The sequence below is a fragment of the Saimiri boliviensis genome, chromosome 13, assembly GCF_048565385.1.
Source record: "Saimiri boliviensis isolate mSaiBol1 chromosome 13, mSaiBol1.pri, whole genome shotgun sequence".
In the NCBI taxonomy this organism is placed as follows: domain Eukaryota; kingdom Metazoa; phylum Chordata; class Mammalia; order Primates; family Cebidae; genus Saimiri; species Saimiri boliviensis.
The window spans coordinates 111,595,432-111,616,569 of NC_133461.1; the positions used below are offsets into that span (position 1 = coordinate 111,595,432).

Consider the following 21,138-nt stretch of genomic DNA (forward strand, 5'->3'; position numbering starts at 1 on the left):
GACTCGATGGCACCACACAGCAGCCACCTGTTCTGACAATGTGACACAGGCCAACTAATGCCCAGGAGAAGCCACAGCAGAGCTGCCTGGGTTGGTGCCAGAGCAACAGGCAGAAGTGACTGTGCTGCTCCTGGCTGTCCTCCACTGGTGGCTACTATGTCATTCTGACAAAAAGTAAAACTAAGATGCCATGACACTGACAATCTGAATCACTGCAGACACACATTCTTAAAATTAAAACGAATCCATAAAATTGTGTCTAGAAACTCTGCCTGGTGCCAATAATCAGCAAAGTCAATATTCTGGTTTTACTATAAAAGTAATTCTCACCATGAATGGCTGTTGGCTGCAACCAGAAATCTGAGGATCAAACTTTGGAGACTCTAAAATATGCTCTTATAAACATCACAGACAATTTTATTGTAAGGAGTATGGTACTTTCGTAAACAATGCAAATGTTGCCTTTCAAGTTATTACCATAATTAACTGCAAAATACTCAAATTGCCTAAAAAGTCTTTTAGAATTTGAATCCATTTTCAATATTTTTCCTTTATTGTTTGATACTCTTATTAAGAGATGGTGTGTATTAAGTGAAAAGTAAACATATGTCCACATCAAGTGAATTAATACATGTCCCTTCTTTAATTTTTGGACCCAAACTGGCCCATCTCAGAACTCTTGCATTTACTTTGAATTCCAAAACAAAAGATTGATACTTCAGTAATAATTTTTTTCTTTTTTTTTTACTTTACTTTCCTTGTTGGTTTATGACTGTGTTTGTATAGTTATTAGCAATGTGCTGTGGTTTAAAAGCAATCTTCAAGTCTGATTTATTAACAATAGTATGTGGCAATCCAACAGAAAGAAAAGCTCACTTGCATTTAAGGTCTATATATAATTATTTATGATTGACTTTATTAATTATATCCATCACCAGATACCAGGGTGGGGCTTTTAACCAGATCCCTAAGATAATGTATACCATAATTTTGCTGCATATCAGCTGCAAGGGATATGTCAAATTTTATATCCTTACTTATTGAATTTCACCATGGTTGTGACTTCTCTGCTTCTGAATTCAGTTAATGAAGGTTTCTACGTGATAGCACACAAATGAATTAGGCACAATCTCAATAATCCCTAGACAGAATTTCAATAATAATAAAACCTGCCTCCAGGTGAATGATAACATAGTCATCATCCATAGGCTTATTTTGGAATAAAAAAAGAGATAAATCTAGGTGTAAGATACATAGTCCACATGTAGATTATATTTATTGCAACACACATAAAATCAACAGATGATTTTAAATATGGTCTTCACCCATGACCTGAATGATTCATGCATTTGAAGTTTTAGATTACCTTTTTGGATCTTATGACTCATATTTCAAACTGTTCTCCTTTAAAGAAAACGAAACAGATCACTGTGGAGCAGCATGTCGCTTTTTAATCCCTTCCCAAAGAGGTAAAATGAGCCCCTGCCTCCCTTGATGGGATTTCTCTACCTGCTCCAATGACACTCACCCCCATAAGCTTCAAAGTAAGTTTTGTTACCCTACTCGAGGGACCACTGCCCCCACAATTTCTTCTAAATTTAGTATATAACACTTTTTTCCTGCAATGTAAGTACTCTCTAATCCATAACAAAAATGAGCTTGTGAAATTTTAAAAGAACATTTTTTTACCTTGCCATCAGTTGCCATCAAAGATTTGTCTTCCTAAGTTCAATCAATAGTTTGCAGGTGACATAGTTGCTTATGCTGTGTGGCTGGGCCACCTGTCTGACAGCCACGTTTTTTCAGCCATGTGTGATAGGATTGCTTCCGATACAGAGTTCACAAGGATGTCCTTTAAGCATGACTGACCTAAATTTCACAGTCATAACTGACTTGGAAAACCCCACTGCCATTAAGAATGCATCTCCTCTATGCCCCTACATCAAAATTGTTCTATCATACACATGGTGGTGCCACACTGCCTTATGATCTGTAGATGCTAAACATGGGTGCCCCCGACAGTGAATGTGGTTGCACATCAGCCTTTCCTGGAGCCAGGTAACGGATTTGGCTCATTTTGGTCTTGGGGATACACAAAGCCGCCATGTGATTTTTCACACGTCCATGCTTCTCCTTCACTTAGAAATGCATCTTGCTTTGTTTTCACATGAGAGTTTATGTTTATCCCAATGTAATAATTCCACCATGTTTCTCATCACTCATATCAGTTCCCTGGAATCTCAGTCACTCTTTAAATCTCTTACCTAGGATCATCATTCCATGCATTGGCCAGGAATTCTTTGAAACTACAAAAGTTAGGAAACATTATTTACATTTGTGTTACAGGTCGATAGTGCCCACTGGGGAGTGATTGAAAACCCCCATCTTCACAGCTTGTCATTGGCCCACCCGCTTCACAGGTACATAACACAAGGCCATGCTGCCACAGAAATAGATTTGACAGAAGCATCTTTCCAAGCGCCTGTCAACCTTGAAACATGAAGGAGAACAAAGGAGTCGGGAGAAATTGCAAGGAAATTTGGTGTGTGTTTTTTCTTCTGTCCTTTTCATTCATCGGATGTTCCTCTGAGGATTACCTTCGGCCAACCTGCACTTGGATCATCTTCGAGCATCTTACTTTCAAATGGCTGATACAGAGTGTGCTCTGAGGCTAATTTCAGGGTCATGGAATAGTTTCTGGGTCCAACGGTGCATTCATGCCCTTTGAGTCTCCAGGGCTGGAGAGGCTGCTGGGAAGCAGGAGGGCCCTGGTGACAGTTCCAGTGCCAAATGGAGCTGGCACCTGTGAAAACTGGCCGTGTGCTCTTCGTCAACAGCAAATGTTTGATCCATATGTGCTTGATTGATCCTTTATGCCCAAGTTACATAAATGCTAATACTCACATCTACAGTTCAAATTTGGCTTTCAGAAACTGCATTCTGTTAAACCGTGCTTGTCATGTGAAAGCACCTCTTCCCGCCCTCACCGAGGGTGGGGAAAGTCATTCTTATCTGACTACAGAAACAGTTCCCAATCCCCAAAACAGTTCCCAATCCCCCAAATCCCCGTAGTCCATAGAATCATTAAACAAGCCGCTTGAACCAGGCCACAACATTTTTTAGTTCTAGTTTTATCTTGTTATTGATGTACAGATCACCAGAGAATACTTTACAATCATATTTCAAAATCATTTCTTATGGTTTTGTCTATTTTATAACTATTTGAATTTAATATGAAATAATACTAAAATCATGAAGTAAAACTACGGTGAAAGTCACAACTCATTGACTTAGACATTTCTCCTTGATTCTGTTAAACCTTGCAAGGTTTCACTCAGTTGACTATGGAGCAAAGCCTTCCTGTGGGCCCCATCTGCCATCTGCAGTGTGCACACAGTGATGGGTAAGACACATTCTTGTCTCTGGGAGGCCCTCAATGTGGCTCGGGATTTCCAGTTCTCATTGTTGGAAGCTACTTACTGTAAACCATTCCCCGTCATGAGGAAAGCTAGAATCACTGAAAAACAGTGTATTTAGAAATCTTCCTGAAGGCATCAGAGCTGACAACATAGCGAAAACTTACAAGTTCAGACTCCTGAGGAGGTTGGAGGCCAAGATGCATGAGCCCAGAGCATTTGTGGCCACCTGTGCTCCAGGTCACAGGCCAGCTCCAGCAGGAAAACTCCAGGGCTGAGCTCCACTTCTGAAAACAGCAAAGGGAGAGGGTACAGGGATCGGATCTCAGGGAAGAAGGTACATAATTAGGTCTTCTTTAATGCACCATTGTAAAAGACCGCAAGATTTTGCTTGTGTAGTTGCTTCTCCCTGGAATGTTATTTTCCTCTGTGCATAAGGAGTCAAAACCAGCTTCAAGCTTTGGATCATTTCTGAGGTGGGCTCATGGCTTTTTCCTGGATCCTGCCTCTTACACACATACACAGTATCCTTGTACTTTTTTACAAAGTAAGAACACATATTGTTGATATCAGTTCTACCAGATGGAGGATTGTGTGCAATGTGGTGCGCGTATGTCAACCAAAAACATTGCATGTGCATCAGGATCTGCAGCAGCTTTTCCAACTGGGCATGTTACATAGTCACACAGCAGCGAATGCTCCTATATAAACAGGAAAATGTTGCAAAAGAGTAATAAAGTCACTTGAAGTATTACTGTGGAATAAACTTATCACTTTTAATAGTGCAGAAATTCTAGTACTCAGAAGTATAACGTAGGACTTTCAGGTTTTGTAACTGAGGACAAAGAAATCAAGAAATTAGGACAAATTTCACACTGAAACAAGAAAATCTGAACAAAATAAATTATAAGACTATATCAAGGAATTGGAGAATTAATATAATATTCAAGAATTACCCATATAAGATTCTGAAGATAATAAAATTAAGAGGGTAGCAGAGCTGCTGTTCTTCTGGCCTGGTTTCCACTCTAGAAGAGGCACCTAGCTTGGGATGCAGAGGGCCGACAGTCTGCAGAGCGAAGGAGACACCACTTGGACCAGTGAGCACCTACAAATCCATCTAGTTCTACTAATGTCAAGGATTTCCTTCATATTGATCATGTACATATTAAGAATAGATGTATAAAGGTAGTTTAATGGATAAGAACTAGCCTCAAACGCCACCCTTGGATTCAAATTCCATTGCAAACAGTTTATAGGTATGGGATATTGGGTGAACTAATTAAGTTTTATATGTCTCAATTGCTCACATGGAAAACGGAGAAAATATCAGGGTCTTTCTCACAGGAAGATTGTGTGTATTAAATGATTAAAGTGCTTATAGTAGTTCCTGGTAGGTAGTAAACACTTTGTGACGTGTTTATTGTCAATATTGCTGTTAACATAATTAACTGATTCCTATGACCTTCATATTCAAGTATTTATGCTCAAGCAAAGGAGAGTTTTTCTCTCATTACATTTCCACAGTTGTGATTTTCATATATTAAAAATATTGGTTTCTATATATTAATGTGTATCCTCCTAACTTACTAAATGTTTTTATTATTTTTAATCTTGGTTGACTCCAGAATATCTTCCAGGCACACAATCATATTATCAGCAAAACGTGAATACTTAACCCTCTTTGTCAAAATTGTATGCTTTCCTCTCTTACACATTTGTTGAGGCTCATTTCCTCAGGATAAAGATAAATAATATAAATATTAATAAAAAATAATGTGTATCTTGTTTAGATCCAGATTCGAATTGTTCATGCCTGTTGCCTGTTTTTACATGATGCTAACTTTTGAGTTAAAATAGATTAATTTTGGTAAGGTTAAGGATATCTCATCTATTATACAGTATCCCTTTCTTTGATTATCAAATAAGTAAACTGATTAGAATAAAAAAGCTGATATCAATTGAGAGCCTTCTATACCACCAGCACGGTACTGTTTACATGCATTTACTCATTTTTCTCAATGTTACAACAAACTTACTATTATTATCCTCATTTTTCAGATAAGCAATTTGAGTGAGCCATAGACATGTCAAGGAATTTGTTGGAGACTGGATGTTTAGGAAGTGGTAAATGTTGGATTCGAAGGCGGAAAGCTCCTCAGGCGATGTTAGAGCCACCATGCCGTCTCGAGTCTTGTAACTTGAACGCCACCTTTAACTAAAATACACTTCACTGAGATCAGTGAAAGTGGTCAATTCAGGAGTTTTACAACAAATGTGTAGTTACCTTGTCAGAAATTTACTCCCTCTTCATGTATTAATGTTCACGTTAAAGTGCACAAGTAAGACTTCGTTAGAAAAAAACCTTTCTACAATAGCAAAGAATTTGAACATTGAATGTGTATGTGCATTTGTGAGTGGTGCAATGGAATATGTGACTCAAGCATTACACACATTGAGTACATTTAGTAAAGGCTTGCTTAGTGGATAAATTTCATTTGTGAAAGAATATTCTTGAGAGATGCTGAGAGCAGATACACAGAAGCAGATTTCAGCAAAGAGTGTCCTGCAGAGAGACACTCAATAATGGCAATAGTATCAACAGGCACTGTTGAATCCTTTCCTCAAACAGGCATTTTAGAACACGTGAGTGGATATTAAGACTAACCTTAATTAAGGCAAAATTTACATAGAGCAAGAAGTACTGACCTTAATTGTACAATTCAACAAGTTCAAACAAATATGCCCCATGGGTCAACATCATTAAAATCAAGATAGAAAATATTTCCGTCTCCCCACAAGTTCCCTCAAGGCCTTCCCAAAGTTCACCTTCCAGAGGCAGCCACTGCATAGGTCTCCATCGCTGCTTAGTCAGTCGTGTGGACCTTGAACGTCACAGAAAGGGAAGCGGAGAGTAAGCCCCCTTCTGTGCCCTTTCATCATTCGAATGAGAGGTATCTGTTTCATGGCTACTAGCCACCCATGTATTTCTGTTCCTGAGTAATATTGTGTTGTATGAAATGTTAAATGTTTCATAGTTTCCCCACTGCTGATGGGCACTTGAATCAGCTCTGGTTTGGGGCTGTAGTAAACAAAGCTGATGCGGGATGAACATTCATGTAAAATCCTTGAGTGGACTTTGGCCTTAATTTTTATTGGGTTAATGCTTAGAAGTCCTAAGCTTAACCGTATAAGATCCTAATTTAGAGTTCCGAACGTCCATATTTCTAACAGAGTTTCCAAATAAAATTACACACTGCATAACAACCGTAAGGATACAAGGACTGCAGAGACGGCCGTGGCTCCATAAAACTACAATGGAGCTGAAAAATCCCTATCGCCAACGAGGTCGTAGCCATCATCACACTGTGGTGCAGGCATCATACGCACTACTCTCGTGCATACGTGGTGTCTCTGGTGTTGACAAACCCACTGTGCTGCCAGGTCTATGTAAATGCCACACATACAATCATGTTCAACACATCACACCTGATAATGATAATAAGTGACTATCTTAATGGTTTATATGTTTACTAGACTATGCTTCTTATCATTATTCTAGAGTGTTCTCCTTCTGCTTATAAGATAAGAAGTTTACTGTAAAACTGTGCACCATGTGCTGATGGCAGCCTCATGCTTCTCATGTTTACCTCATACATCTCTTGGTTGCACCATTTTCTCTTGTGTTTGATTTAATTGTTATCACAAAAGAGTCAAAAGGTTTTAAAATATTTAAAGGCCTATAAGGTAAAAAATTACATTAAGCTCAGGCTACTTTATTACTGAAGAAAGAAAAGTTGTTTTTTTATAAGTTGAGTGTGGCCTAAATGTGCAGTGCTTATAAAATCTACAGGAATGCACCGGGATGCCCCAGGCCTTCATGTTCACTCACTGCTCACCTGTGACTCACTCAGAGCTGCCTCCAGTGCTGCAGGCTTCATGCATGGAAGTGCCATTTTTCATTTTTTCTTTTCTTCTTCTTCTTCTTCTTTTTTTTTTTTTTTTTTTTTTTTTTTTGAGATACAGTCTCGCTCTGTCGCCCAGGCTAGAGTGCAGTTGCATGATCTCGGCTCACTGTAGCCTCCACCTCCTGGGTTCAAGTGATTTCCCTCCTAAGCATCCCCAGTAGCTGGGACTACAGGTGCACACCACCACACCCGGCTATTTTTTTGTATTTTAGCAGAGATGGGGTTTCACCGTGTTAGCCAGGATGGTCTCGATTTCCTGACCTTGTGATCCCCCTGCCTCAGCCTCCCAAAGTGCTGGATTACAGGCATTAGCCACCATGCCCAGCTCCAATCAGAAGCTGCTGAAAAAACATTTGATAAAATGTTACATTCTTTCCTTATGAAATTTTTCAGCAAGCTAGGAGGACAAAGGAACTCCATAAACCTAAGAAATGGCAACCATGAAAAGTTAACTTGAACTTGATGTGAAAGATTGGATGCTTTTTCTATAAGGTCAGGAAAAAGGATGGGTGGATGGATGCTTCCTTCAAGATTTGTTTGAAGATATTAGCCAGTATAATGATGCAAGGAAGGGTAATAAAGACACCCATGCAAAGGGAGAAGGAAGTGGTTCTTTGTCCACAGAAGGCATGATTGTCATAAAGAAGTTACTAAAATTGGTGAGCTCAATTTTGCTGCAGGATAGAAAATCAATTAACAGAATTAAATTTCTAATAGCAGCAATTAGAAAATAAACCTGAAAATGTTTTAGCATTTAAAATACCGTAAAATTAAAGAAAGTCTGACCTTTTTTCTCACGGTAGTGTGGGTGTAGGATAGGCTCATGCAGGGCTTCCTTACCCTTTCAAAGGTGCTTCCTCTCCTCATCTTCCATTCAGATGGTTGACTTTTTCAGCTTCCACATTTAATGAAAGAATGTTGGCCCCACCAGCAACTCGATTTGATTTTCTGTTAAGCATAAAGTTTTGTACTACTAAAGAATATAGACATTTATAAAGGAATCTCGAGCCCTTAATTAATTTATTCATTAATAAATTAATACGTTTTTATCTCTAAAGGAAAACACATTAATGCTCGGGCCACATGGAACTCCTCTCCTAATGCTTTCATTGGGTGCGTCTGGGCAGAGCACGTGATGAGCAGAGTCCTGGAAGAGCCATCACTGAGGCAAAGTGAGGGCATTCCTCATTCCGATTGCACAGTGTACTCCACCTGAGCGATGTGTCTGCTCTATCTTACGGTCAACTTGAATTATACAACTGATTAAATTACCTTTTCTGAGTTGAAGACAGCGCTTGAAACAACATGGAATTTGAAAGGGGAGCTGTTGGCCGGGCGCGGTGGCTCAAGCTTGTAATCCCAGCACTTTGGGAGGCCGAGGCGGGTGGATCACGAGGTCAAGAGATCGAGACCATCCTGGTCAACATGGTGAAATCCCGTCTCTACTAAAAATACAAAAAATTAGCCGGGCATGGTGGCGCGTGCCTGTAATCCCAGCTACTCAGGAGGCTGAGGCAGGAGAATTACCTGAGCCCAGGAGGCGGAGGTTGCGGTGAGCCGAGATCGCGCCATTGCATTCCAGCCTGGGTAACAAGAGCGAAACTCCGTCTCAAAAAAAAAGAAAGAAAGAAAGGGGAGCTGTTACCGCAAGTGTAACTTCTATCAGTTGGGAGCCTATGCTGTTTTGATACAAGGGATTCTAGGTCCACACTGGAGTGGAAGGAAGGCTGTGCTGAGTCAGATACCTACCATGAGCATTCTTGTGGGGAGGGAGGGTCTTCATGGAAACACTGACTGAACCTTCCTGGAAGCCAAGTGTGCCGCCAACTCAAACACTTTGGACACCGTAGTGGCCTGCATTTTAGATTAATTCCAAGGGCTATTCAGCTACTGCATATTAATTCTTTTCTAACTCCCCTTTAAATATATGCTACCGTGTACAACGTATGTGTAAGTTACCTATAAACAGCATATGAAATAAATTATTACTGTTTTTAGTTATTCCTTAATTCAAAATATCAACCATTTGTGTTTCAGAGCCCTCCTTTTTAAAACACAGCTGTTAAGAATAGTTAATGCAATTCCTCAGCCAATCCAAGTATTGACATGTTTTCTGGCATCTACAGGAGGAAAGAGAAAAGAGCACATTCCCGATTAGAATCGAACCCACCTCGTTTTTAAGTAGACACAGAGCAGGCTTATTCTGACAAATCCTTGAGGGTATGATTTCGTGTGTGATTCCTGCCAGAGGCTAACTAGAAGGATTTGAAGAGATTAAACATGAATGTGTATTAGACCCACTTTCATTTTTCCAATTCCTGAGATTTGTTCCTATTAGCAGGTATTAAGTCTAGTCAGGACGGGGCAGCCCTGTGTGGGGGCTTTATGCTGTGCCAACTCAGCTAAGAGGAGAATTTATAGATTAGTTGGAGTTGTGCAGCAGGGTGTGGCCAAGCTGATGCATGAAATCCAACATGACACCATACTTTCTGAGTTAGCAGGAGGCGACAGAGGCTTCATGTATGGTGTTTGGAAGGTGGACATGAAGCGAAATCCAGACCTTTAAGTTCTGAGGCTGGAGCAGAGGCACAGGCACCAGGCGTGGCTGCTCTGGGTGCTGAGCGCTGTTCACCTTTTATCTCACCCTGGAGTCCAGAATGGGAGCTCCCACTGTACCCTGAGCTCCCACACCCTGCTAGATGCTACCTCTGCTTCTTCAGTGCCAAGGCTAGATGCTCGTACTCACTTCCAAGATGAAGATATCCCCTTCTCTTTTCAGATAGCCACATCCTACAAGTGGGAGACCTGGAAGGCCCTGTCCTATCTCCCCTCATTCTCTGTCACTTCAGATCCATCTCTCCTCCCTGATGGGGAGCTGTGCAGACTTCAAGCTCCAGTACAGATGCAAAATAGGAGCCTAAAGGTCCTGTACCCTAGCTACCCCTGCCCTCATAACTGCACACACACACATCCATCTTTTTGTGTTCTGGTTTCTCTCACCACACTGTGCTGGATAGATGCTGTCCCAAAAACTTGTACTGGTTAAGGTAATGCTAAAATTTGTAACTAAAAAAAAAAAAAAAAAAAAAAAAAAAATGCTTCCTTCTTAATAGAAATTACTCACTTTCAGTCTTGCATGTGCTGGTGTGTGTGGGCGGTGGTGCCACTCTCTGTGGTTGTGAAAAGACCCTGGCTGATGGTTTTTCTGTCTTCACCCGAGGTTTCCAAGGTGGCCTGTGCATCAATAACAAGACAGCTGATGGGGAAGAATGCAAGCATCACCCAGGAATGCACATAAGCCAAGCTGCAGATGCCTCCCACAGGAGCCCCGTGGCAGGGCTCCGACCACAGCCTATGGGTCATGACATGCTGCTAAATCAGCTGGAAGCTTACCCTTACTTTTTGCCCAGGAAAAGAAGGACACAGATTTGATGACCACATACCAGTGTCTTCCTGAGACCTCATCTGAGATGCTCTTTGAAGATAACTTTGTTTTCTTTATGGAGGATTGGAGACAATATTTCAAATAGATTCCCCCAAAACAATGTTTTTAAGACTTTATGTTGTGAAATTAATGTCTTGCACAGATCTGGTTGAGAGGATAGCGGGGCTGTGAGCAGCCTGCATTCATTGACAGCCACATCACAAATCTGTTTTGATCAGTGAATCATCACCAATTCCTAAAATCTGCATATGCCACTAGGAAGGTTACCTTTGTGAGAAGTTCTGTGTACCCCCTTTCAAAGATGGAACTGAGGGTTGAGAAGAGCTAAGTGACACACCTCAGGAAAGAGAAATTGATGGAGCTAATTTTGGAATCTATTCTTTTTTTCCTTAAGCAGTCTTCCAACACTAGAGTATTCTAGAAATTTCTGAGTCAATTTCAAGAGTTAGGAGTGAAGAATGAGAAATTACACAGTTTTTTTTTTTTTTCATTGACGTGTTCAATTAAGGAAACTTCTGCTTATATTTTACTGGTATATTGGTATGTGTTCACATAGATCAAAATTGCCACTTTAATTAGCAAATTTCACAACAATTTTCCGTCAAGTTTTTATTTCTTTTTCTCTGGGTTATTTTCTTCACCCATTGTTTGAGGTTTAGCAAGGAATATATTTGAATATATACTTTAATATAAATTTTAACTATCTCCAAAATAATTAATGGAGATATATTTCGAAAATTTCACACATCACTCATCAAATCCAGATGGCAAAACTTTCATGAAATCATGAACTAAAATTAGAGCTTGTGACTGATTTAAAAAAAAAAAAACTTGATTATTTGAAAGTATATCCCAAGTATATTTTTTTGATTCCTTATAAAATGTTTCTTTTAAAGTAAAATGTCTCATCAATTTGAATACAAATTGTTTTTAAATCTGAAATCCCATGCTAAAACATAAAGAAAAATTCTTAAGAAGCCCTTTTCTCAGCTACTTTTCCAAAAGTTATTTCTGCATTCACTGATTTGCCTTCCTGCTGGCTCCAAGACCCCTGCAGTCGGATAATACCCCAGAGTCGATATCTGACAGCAAATGCCACAGCCAGGCAGGCAGACAGCAGCAGGCGATAAAAAAGGAGACCAAGATACCACCCTTCCTCTAGGAGCTTAAAGATTAGTTGAAAAAGTGGGTCATATATTTCGTGATAATGACTTAGCAGTGGAGTAAGTGGAAAATGAGTGAGCAAGTAAAAGCAGTAGAAGATTAGATCATTGCAGTCTGCTGTATTAGACAGGGCTCCCCAGAGAAGCACAACCAGATGGAGGGATGGATGCGTAGATAGATATTGATATAGATAAATAAGTAGATAGATAGGCAGATAGGTAGAAGATAGATAGATACTCACAATGCCCTGATAAAGTCATCACTGAATTAGACAATCATAACCTTAGTTTTCTTAGTTGATCTTCCATTTAGCCAGTCCCTTGAGACTCACAAAGAATAAATATTTCTTTTTAAATGTTAAAGTTTCTGTAAGGACTGGATTTGGGAAATTGCCATGTATAATAATGTTGGATGTGTCAGGTACTGATAAGACACAAAAGCTGGAAAAAATTCAAGATCTGAAACCACATAAAGACAGATTCACATCTTGGCTCCATCCAGTAAGGATTATAAAATCCCAGATAATTATTAACAGACATGCCCATTTCACATTGTTCAGTGGCCAATATCATCTTAATTTGTGCAGGTATAATATTCGTTTTTCCTTCCTTCCATTGTAGGATTCTAGCTGACCGTAATCCTTCTCTGTTTGTCTTTCTTTTCAATGTTTCCTCTCATAATCCTGCTCAAAATGTTGCCACGAAATTAACCTTTCTTTCTGTCCTGCCGACCTTCTAATCCTTTCATTAATACCCTGCAGAATTCCACCTGACATTCACATTTTCGCACCTTCTATCTTCAAGACCCTGTGCAAGACAGCAATTTTCCCTTCATTACTTATAGCTATCTGGGGCCACTTCCTCAACTGAAATCTCTTTAAATAACACCTTTATTTTCTTCATTCATACCTCTGTGCTCTGCTAAATGACTTAGTCCAGTCAAGCTTTTGTAGTCTTCTGAATTTATTTCCTGCCTCTTTAAAAGCTATGTCCTCCAGCTTTATAAAGGAGAGAAGAAAATAAAGGACTAATAAAGAAAAAGAAAGATAAGAAGTAACTCCAAGTGAGATTACTTTGTTAACACCTTAAAATAGGAAAGAAAGGTTTTTCCCTGAGGTTTAAACACATCTTTACATCTTTTCCATTTAAAAAATGATTCGTTGCTACTTAATTTATTATTCTTTTTAGAGGACTGCTTTCTGAATGACTTAAAATTTAACAATCCTCACTCTAAGTCGCATTTTTTTCTGAGGCAGGTTAACATACAGATAGACCTTTCTCTCTGTTGTATAATGCTTAGCAAATTTTTGTTGGATTGATTCTTGTTAAGAACTTTTTTAAAGTATTTGCTTTCAACTTTTGTAAAAGGAATGAAACAAATAGCTCAGGCATCTGTTAGTCAAATCAAGTTCTATTTAGGTCTGAAAGCAGATGTGTTTACGTTACCTCCCCATCAATGCCAGATCCCAAGGCAGCACAAACGTTTCATTATGGTTTTATCCTGTATTCTACATATTTTTTTATTTTATATTGGATCAGCTTTTAAATATATTCTTCACATGGACAATCGCTGGCAGAGTCCTATATGTTGTTATAATACATGTTTACATGTTTAACCATGACATGAAAAATATCCATTCTAATGGCTTTTTTGGTGCTTCTGAGATACAAGTAGATTCGATGCCTTGTGAGTTTTATTATTATCTCCTAAAGTCAGCCAATTAGAGATGTACTGGTTTTCTTCATTCAGGAAAAATAAAGCTAGAAATTATAACCTTGGGCAGAACTATTACAGAACTGAAAATGCAAATGAAAAGACACCTCTTGAGGAGGAACTAGCGTGGTAATCTCCCTTTTCTTTGCGATAATTAAAGGTGGAGGTAAACCCAATCATCTCTGGTATTCTATCCCTTGAACACCAATCCAATGGACAGGTGAGTGATAGAATCCATCCAGATTTAGTTGTTTTTTTTTTCTTTCAGTAGTAAATCCATTTACCATTGTACTTACAATGCATTTTTCACTGCACAATTCACTCTGGATTTATATTATACCTGTGTATACCCATTTCCTATTTGTTCTTCCCATTTGAAAGTAAATCCCATGGGTAAGAAGCACCGTAGCCTGTGATCAGGCCTGGTACGCAAGTCTAACTTGTTCCTCACAATCAATGCATCTGGAGTTCTTCCTCTTCTTTGAAAGACAGAAAATCCAGGGTAAAAAACAAAAAGTTAAGAAGGAAGAAGGACAGGACAGAAGCAGGGTTGAAAACGAGAGAGAAAAGGAAAGAAAAAGTCTGTAGATGAATAATAAGCTTTCTTCTTTATTTAAGTCAATGGCACACTGTCTACCAAGTTGCTCCAATCAATAATTCAAGAAGTCATCTTTGTTTCCTCTCCTTCCCACAAACTCCATATCCAATTGCCCCACCTCAGAAGCCCCAGAGGCACGACCTCCAAAGTATGAGAAGGTTCTCCTGCACCTTTGACCCTGAACAAACCATCAAATGTTCACCAGACCCTGAATCTGCCTCCTCACTGCCTGGCTTCTTCTCCCTTTTCTGCTTCCCAGTAGCACATTTTACAGGACGCAGCTAAATATTTTCAGAAAGCCTGAATTATTTTTCTAGCACACCCTCCTGAAAACATTCTGAGGTTTTACAATTTCTATTAAAATAGAATATTTTTTCTTGATGTTTTCTGTTTGTTTCCCCTACTTGAGTATAAATTTACCGATGGGAAGAATTGTATTGCGTTTATGACTGCATTTCCAGCCCTAGGGCACTGCCTGGCTTAGTGTCATCACTCAGGAGATATTTATTATGTGACTGAATAAAGAATGCATGAATGAATGAATGAACGAGCTTTGTGTTCTCCAGTGTTTCTGCTGCTGCTCTGTAACCAGGGAGGCCCGACTAGTTACACCTCCCTGACCTTGGGCTCTGTCATACTGTCATCAATTCAGGTTACACAATCTGAAATTTAACCATTTTTGTTTTGTTTGGTTTGGTTTGTTTGGTTTTTTTGAGACTGAGTCTTGTTCTGTTACCCAAGGTAGATCTTGATTCACTGCAACTTCTGCCTCTGGGTTCAAGCAATTCTCCTGCCTCAGCTTCCTGAGTCACTGGGATTACAGGTGCCTACCACTATGCCTGGCTAATTTTCATATTTTTAGTAGAGACAGGGTTTCACTATGTTGCCCAGGCTGGTCTCTAACTCCTGACATGAAGTGATCTGCCTGCCTCAGCCTCCCAAAATGCTGGGATTGCAGGTGTGAACCACCACACTCAGCCAAATTTTAAGATTTTTGTTTGCCATTTTGCTCAGCTCTTTGCATAATGATAGACCAATGTGTTTTTCCTCAGTCAATCCAAATATTTCTTAGAAAAACAAAAATAAACATAGTTTGTAGGCACTTCCCAGTAAACAATGGCTTCCCTCACTCTGGGAGAGAAGCACCAGCCTCCAGGCACAGGCCAGTGTCTGCTTGTTCTTCTCCTGAAGTCACAGCGGTCACACCTGCTGGCTAGGTGGGCCCTCACAGCAGACATCCAGGTGAGCTCAAGTCAGTGGAGAGGCGGAGGCCCCGCTCTCTGGAGCATCCACAAAATAGCACTGGTTACCACCATGACGGTGCTTCCTCGGGTGTGGGTTCTAATTCTGTATCTAAGACCCACATCCGTGCAGGTCAGCTTGTCAGAGTGGAGCCCATAGACTTCTGGAGTGAAGTCACAGCTGCCCCATCAGCTGGAGACCCCCAAGGATGCAGGAAGCTGACAGGCACCGCAAAGACTTTCCATCTGAGCCACACAGGTGCCTGCCGCAAGCTGGAACAGAGCCTCCAGCTCCCAGGAGTGCTGCATCCCCCTGCTGCCTCCAGCTGTGCTGGGTTGTTGGGTTCCTGCCTTTGCATGAGTCTATTCCCATATTCCTGCATTCATCAGTAACACTCTCGAACAGAAAGAAGAGGATTCTATTTTATGACACTTTTACCAAAAATCAACCTCACCAACACACAAATAAGACAACAGACAGATAAACTAACAGCTGGATTTGAATATGAACTATTAAATCACAATACATACCAAGTATCAAGTATCTAATTATATAAAATGCAAAGTAAGACTTATGGAAGTAAATAAGCAATTCTAACATCAGAACTAGCTGGTACTCAGGAAAATAAACTAGAATGCCCTGGGACTGTGAACTTTCACTCTGGCATCTAGGCAGATAATGACGGGAGGTGATGCCTTTGAACCTTGGCTTTAGCCTGATGTGGGATTCTGGGCATGGTGAAGGCTGCTGTCAGGTCACAGCCGACATGGTCTGGTTAATTCCAGGAGGACTTCATTCTCACACTCTCCCAGCAGAGCCCTGGATAGGTTCAATCTGAGATCTAATCCGTCTTGCTAACTTAGCCACTACTTTTCTATCTCTTTCTAAATTAGGTCTCTTAATTCTATCATCAGGTTATCAAGTTTATATTTTGATATTTAAAATAATATAGTAGAAAAAGCACAATTTAAAAAATCTATAACATGGGAATTATATTTGTGTTCTCCATTCCTGGCAGAGAGGAAACCACTCCTTATTTTGTGTTTTGGAACTGTACTTCTAAACTATATCTTTCATTTTAAAGGTAAGAGAGCTGATTGACCAATCATTGTACTGACTTACAGCACAAAACAAATTATATACTTCGTATCCATCTCACGCTACTACCTGCACAAACGCTAAACTGAAGCAGCACGCTCAACTTCTGCATCAGTAGCAGAAGTATCAGCTTCCTTTTCTTTCTGCTAGAGAATCGTCAGCTTCGTTTTTATTCTTTCAGTTTGGACAGCTCTTTCTGAAACTCCAGAAGGGTGTGGTACATCTCTGCTGCCATTTGTAGGTTGTTTCTTCACTCTATGGTTTTCTTTTCTCTGTGAAGGTTTTATGTTTGGCATAATTCCATTTGCCTATTTTTGTTTTTGTTGTTTTCTCTTTTGAGGTCTTGTTTCTAAAATTGTTGCTCCACCTTATATCATAAAGTGTTTCCCTTATATTTTCCTCCAGTAGGTTTTATATTTAAGTCTTGATTCCACTTTGAGTTAATTTTTGTGATGATGAGAGGTAGAGATCCAGTCTCGTTATTCTGCCTGTTAACATGCAACTTTCCTGGCACCGTTTATTAAAGAGACGGTCCTTTTCCCAATGTGTGTTCTTGGCAGCTTTGTAAAAGTCAGTTCTCTGTAGTTGTGTGAATTTATTTCTGGGCTTATGGATGTATTTAATATAATACTCATGGGCATCCTAGGACCTCTGTTCTATGTTTTGGTGGGTCACATCAGTGTTACAGAAAAATACTCTTCAGGTAGGATCTTGCTGTAAGCGGGTTAATGGAGAAGGGCGTCATATACTAGAAGTATTCTACAAAGTCACTTTAGTGAGTCACACACAGGAGTCCTGGTTTGAAGGTCTAGCCCAGGCATCCCCAAACTTTTTACACAGGGGGCCAGTTCACTGTCCCTCAGACCGTTGGAGGGCCACCACATGCTGTGCTCCTCTCACTGACCACCAATGAAAGAGGTGCCCCTTCCTGAAGTGCGGAGGGGGGCCGGATAAATGGCCTCAGGGGGCCGCATGCGGCCCGAGGGCCGTAGTTTGGGGATGACTGGTCTAGGCAGTTGAGTGGATTTCCATGGATGAAAGACCAAGTGGGGAAGGCGATAGTAACTGAGAAGTTGGAAGACGGAGGTTTCACATAACAAACACAGGAGATGAAGCTGTAGATCTTCAAGAGACAGAATAGAGATGCCTGAATCGGCTTCAAAAACCTTTTCTGTTGACTTCTGCACCAATGCTGACTTTATTTAAATGGGCCAGAGTAAGTGTGACATTTCCATGGCCCCTGAAGAGACTTCCTCGGCAGATGAACCATCATAGGGTCCTCCCAGAAGAAATTCCTGATTACTTTATCTCATCAGTTTCCCAATTGATCCCATGATTATTCAAGTGTCTACCTCTACCTGTGGACCAGGAATGGATGCTGCTTATCATACTCCAGAAAGCAATGGTGCTGATGAAAACCCCTTAATGTTCTCTCTCGTGGATCTGAGAGCTGATTCCTCACGAGCTGAGGGAAGACCTCAGAGGAGTGCATGAAACTCAAAACATGCATTTAAAAGAGTGAACCAGGGAAGAAGAAACAGTCAGCAGCCTCTGTTAATGCTTTCTCTTCCCAGCTAAAGTGCCAGAGCCCCCAGCTTAGCAAGATGGTGGTGCATAGATACAGGGAAGAGAGACAGCGGGGTTGGCGGTGAATGGGGTGGTCTGTCCAGCCATGTGGCAAAGGGCCTGCACTTGCTCCTGCGTGAAGTTTGCCATGGCAGCATTTACCAAAGAGTACTTATCTTATTTGTCATTTTCTTACCTTTTTTGACTTTTCAGTCTTCTGTTGTTGAACATTAAAGTTTTCAATGTATTTCTATAGCAATTTTATACAAAAACTCACATACATACACGCATGCACGCACACACACACACACATATTTATATAATAGAGAGTGTGTGAATGAGAGAGAGAAAGATGGGGTCTCAAACTCCTGAGCTCAAACAATCCTCCCACCTAGGCCTCCCAAAGTGCAAAATGCAAACTGGTCTTAATCTAATTCTTTATGGGATTCAAGTGCATACGTTTATAGGCTTCTGAATTAATTCAAAGGAGTCGCAGCCCTCTTTAACTACATCACATCTCATATAATATATACAAAATGCCTATCATAGTGTTTGATCTCTATAATAAGGAGGTTAGTCTGAATAATGTCTCAGATTCTTTTTAACTCTAAAATTTTGTGATTTTTATAGTGGAATGACAAGTGAAAGATGGAAGAAAAAGAAGCAGGAAACAGCAAATACAGACATACAATGTGTTTTCTATAGTTTTTACACCATATGGTAATTTATATGCCGTCGGAGTAGCTTTATCCAAAGCATTGTCTGAGTCTATGCCATAAATAACCTCTGGAGATATTTATGCCTCCATCATAAATCTCTAAAAACTATCTTAATTGACAACTATTAAAGATGCATTATTCATGGAAGTTGTCAGACCACAGGGAAATGTTTTATTTTACTAAATTATGGTTAAGTTGACTTGACCAATTTTGATTTAGAGCTACTAAAAGCCAGGAAAATTACCATTCCATCAAAGTTTAAGGTGCGAGTAAAATTGCTTAATTTTAACAATTGAAATGTATCATAACCAACATCACAGCCATTAAATTTTCATATTTGAAAGGAACAAAGATGTAAAGGTTAGTGCAACGTGTTTTTCAAAGAGTGATTTTGTAAGAACGAAGAATGTACTTTCCCCAGTAATACTAAAAAGCCTGCTCCTATCCCTACCCTCTTCCATTGACTGAGGGAATCTTTTCCTTCCCACGGGGTCAAAGGAGAGGGACCATCAGGTCATCTCCATCATTTTTTTCACACAATGCTACATTTGAAAGCAGCACATTCATGTGCTCTGAAGTTTGGCATGGAACCAGAAATCAAACTCAAATATTCTGGAGGGACCACCCTTTTTCTAAAACAATTTTTTTTCCTGCAGTTCAGAGGAAACTTTTATATACCCTCATCTGCCTAGTTAAGTTGACCCCTCCACACAAAGCCCTCAGTTTCCTCTTATCACTCGATTGCAGTTGATGTGCACACAAACCTTTCCCAGTCCTCAGGAAGATACAATCCCCAACAAAAACAACCAGACCTCTGAGAGTCTTTCTGTGAGATTTGGCTGAGGAAATACTAATTTCAGAAATTAAACTTTCATTCTTCAGTTCTGATTTATCACCACAAACTATTTTATTTTTGAGCACTATAAAAATAAATACACACACGTATTTCTGGAGTAACTCTCAGACTCTCAAAGTAAGTTACCTCAAAGTAGAATTAGTAACACACGTGTCTCCTGGGACTCGTGTGTATTACATGAGACAATTTAAATAGAAAACAGTATCACAGATCGTAAGCGTGAGGTCAACAGATGTTTAAGTTTCCTTCTAATACTCCAAATCCCCATTCACTAGGACATCTTTAAACCTCAAAAAATAAATCTTGTATGAATTCTAATCACAAAAATATAAAAGATTATCCAAACGCATTGGGTCATGATTATACTGAAGAGAAATATTTAGAGAATGCTTTTATGTTAGTCTTTCCGGTTCGTTTGATCCCTGTTTAAAAATTTCCAGTTAGAAATTATAACTTTCTGATAAGCAAGTTTGAAACACTATAAGAAAACTCTGGTGGCTATAAGGGTAACATGAATAGATTCAAGTCTCACCTGCTGAAGATTGGTTCCACTGTCCACTCATCACCAAGATTTTCCTTGTTCTTATTATCTTGAGTGTACCGGCATTTTCTTATCTTCTCCTCAACATTTTAGACAAATATGTTTGGGAGTCTCTCCTCCTATCTCCCACATCAGCCCTGAGGTCTTCAAATTTCATTTCTCTTCCATCAGACCTACCTCCTCCCCAGCAAAACAAACCTCCAAGTTGCTTGGCTAAAGTTTCTGAAATCTGTTTCTCACCATTATCGCTCCAGTACCAGGAACAGTGCCAGACCCTGGACGTCAATAAAGAGGAGTGGAAGGAATTGTGCTCACGCTGGCACACCTTCAGAGAACTGCAGTGGCTGTGGCACATCCAGGTCCTCCTGGAGCCGCCTTCTCCAGTGTCTGAGGGCGGTAAAACAGACACATATCACAGACAGGTGTCATGCATGGGATTTCCTCGCGGGAAACTTTGTATGGCTGAAGGTGTCATTGAAGCCTCAGCTCAAATTTCACATTCTCAGGACTCCAGGCCACCTAATGTCACTGGCTCTTCCCCACTCACTATTAAATTGCTCTGCTCTAGTGTCTTAAAAACATGAGTCCAAATCTGAAATTACCCTACTAACATGTTTAGTTTTGTCTTGAATATATTGTCTGTCTCCCCAATTAGAAGGAATGCATCATAAGATCCAATACACAACCTGTCTCATTTCTACTCTATCCCTGATGCCTGCAGAAGAACCTGCTATCGAGTCAAACCTCAGGCAATAAATAATTCTTCAGTGAGTAAATGCTGGCCCTCCAACCCAGTACACACATCATTTTCT

The 21,138-nt window shown here is 40.0% G+C and overlaps 1 long non-coding RNA gene across 1 annotated transcript; it reads right to left on the reverse strand.

The window, feature by feature from the left end:
• Positions 1–203: 203 nt before the first annotated feature.
• LOC141580888 (uncharacterized) lies at positions 204–20,518 on the reverse strand. Its single transcript, XR_012513336.1, has 5 exons — positions 20,318–20,518; positions 10,509–10,618; positions 8,657–9,639; positions 4,373–8,332; positions 204–4,251 (listed from the first exon to the last, which is right to left on the reverse strand). It is a non-coding gene; the product is annotated as an uncharacterized LOC141580888 (long non-coding RNA).
• Between the last annotated feature and the right edge of the window lie 620 nt (positions 20,519–21,138).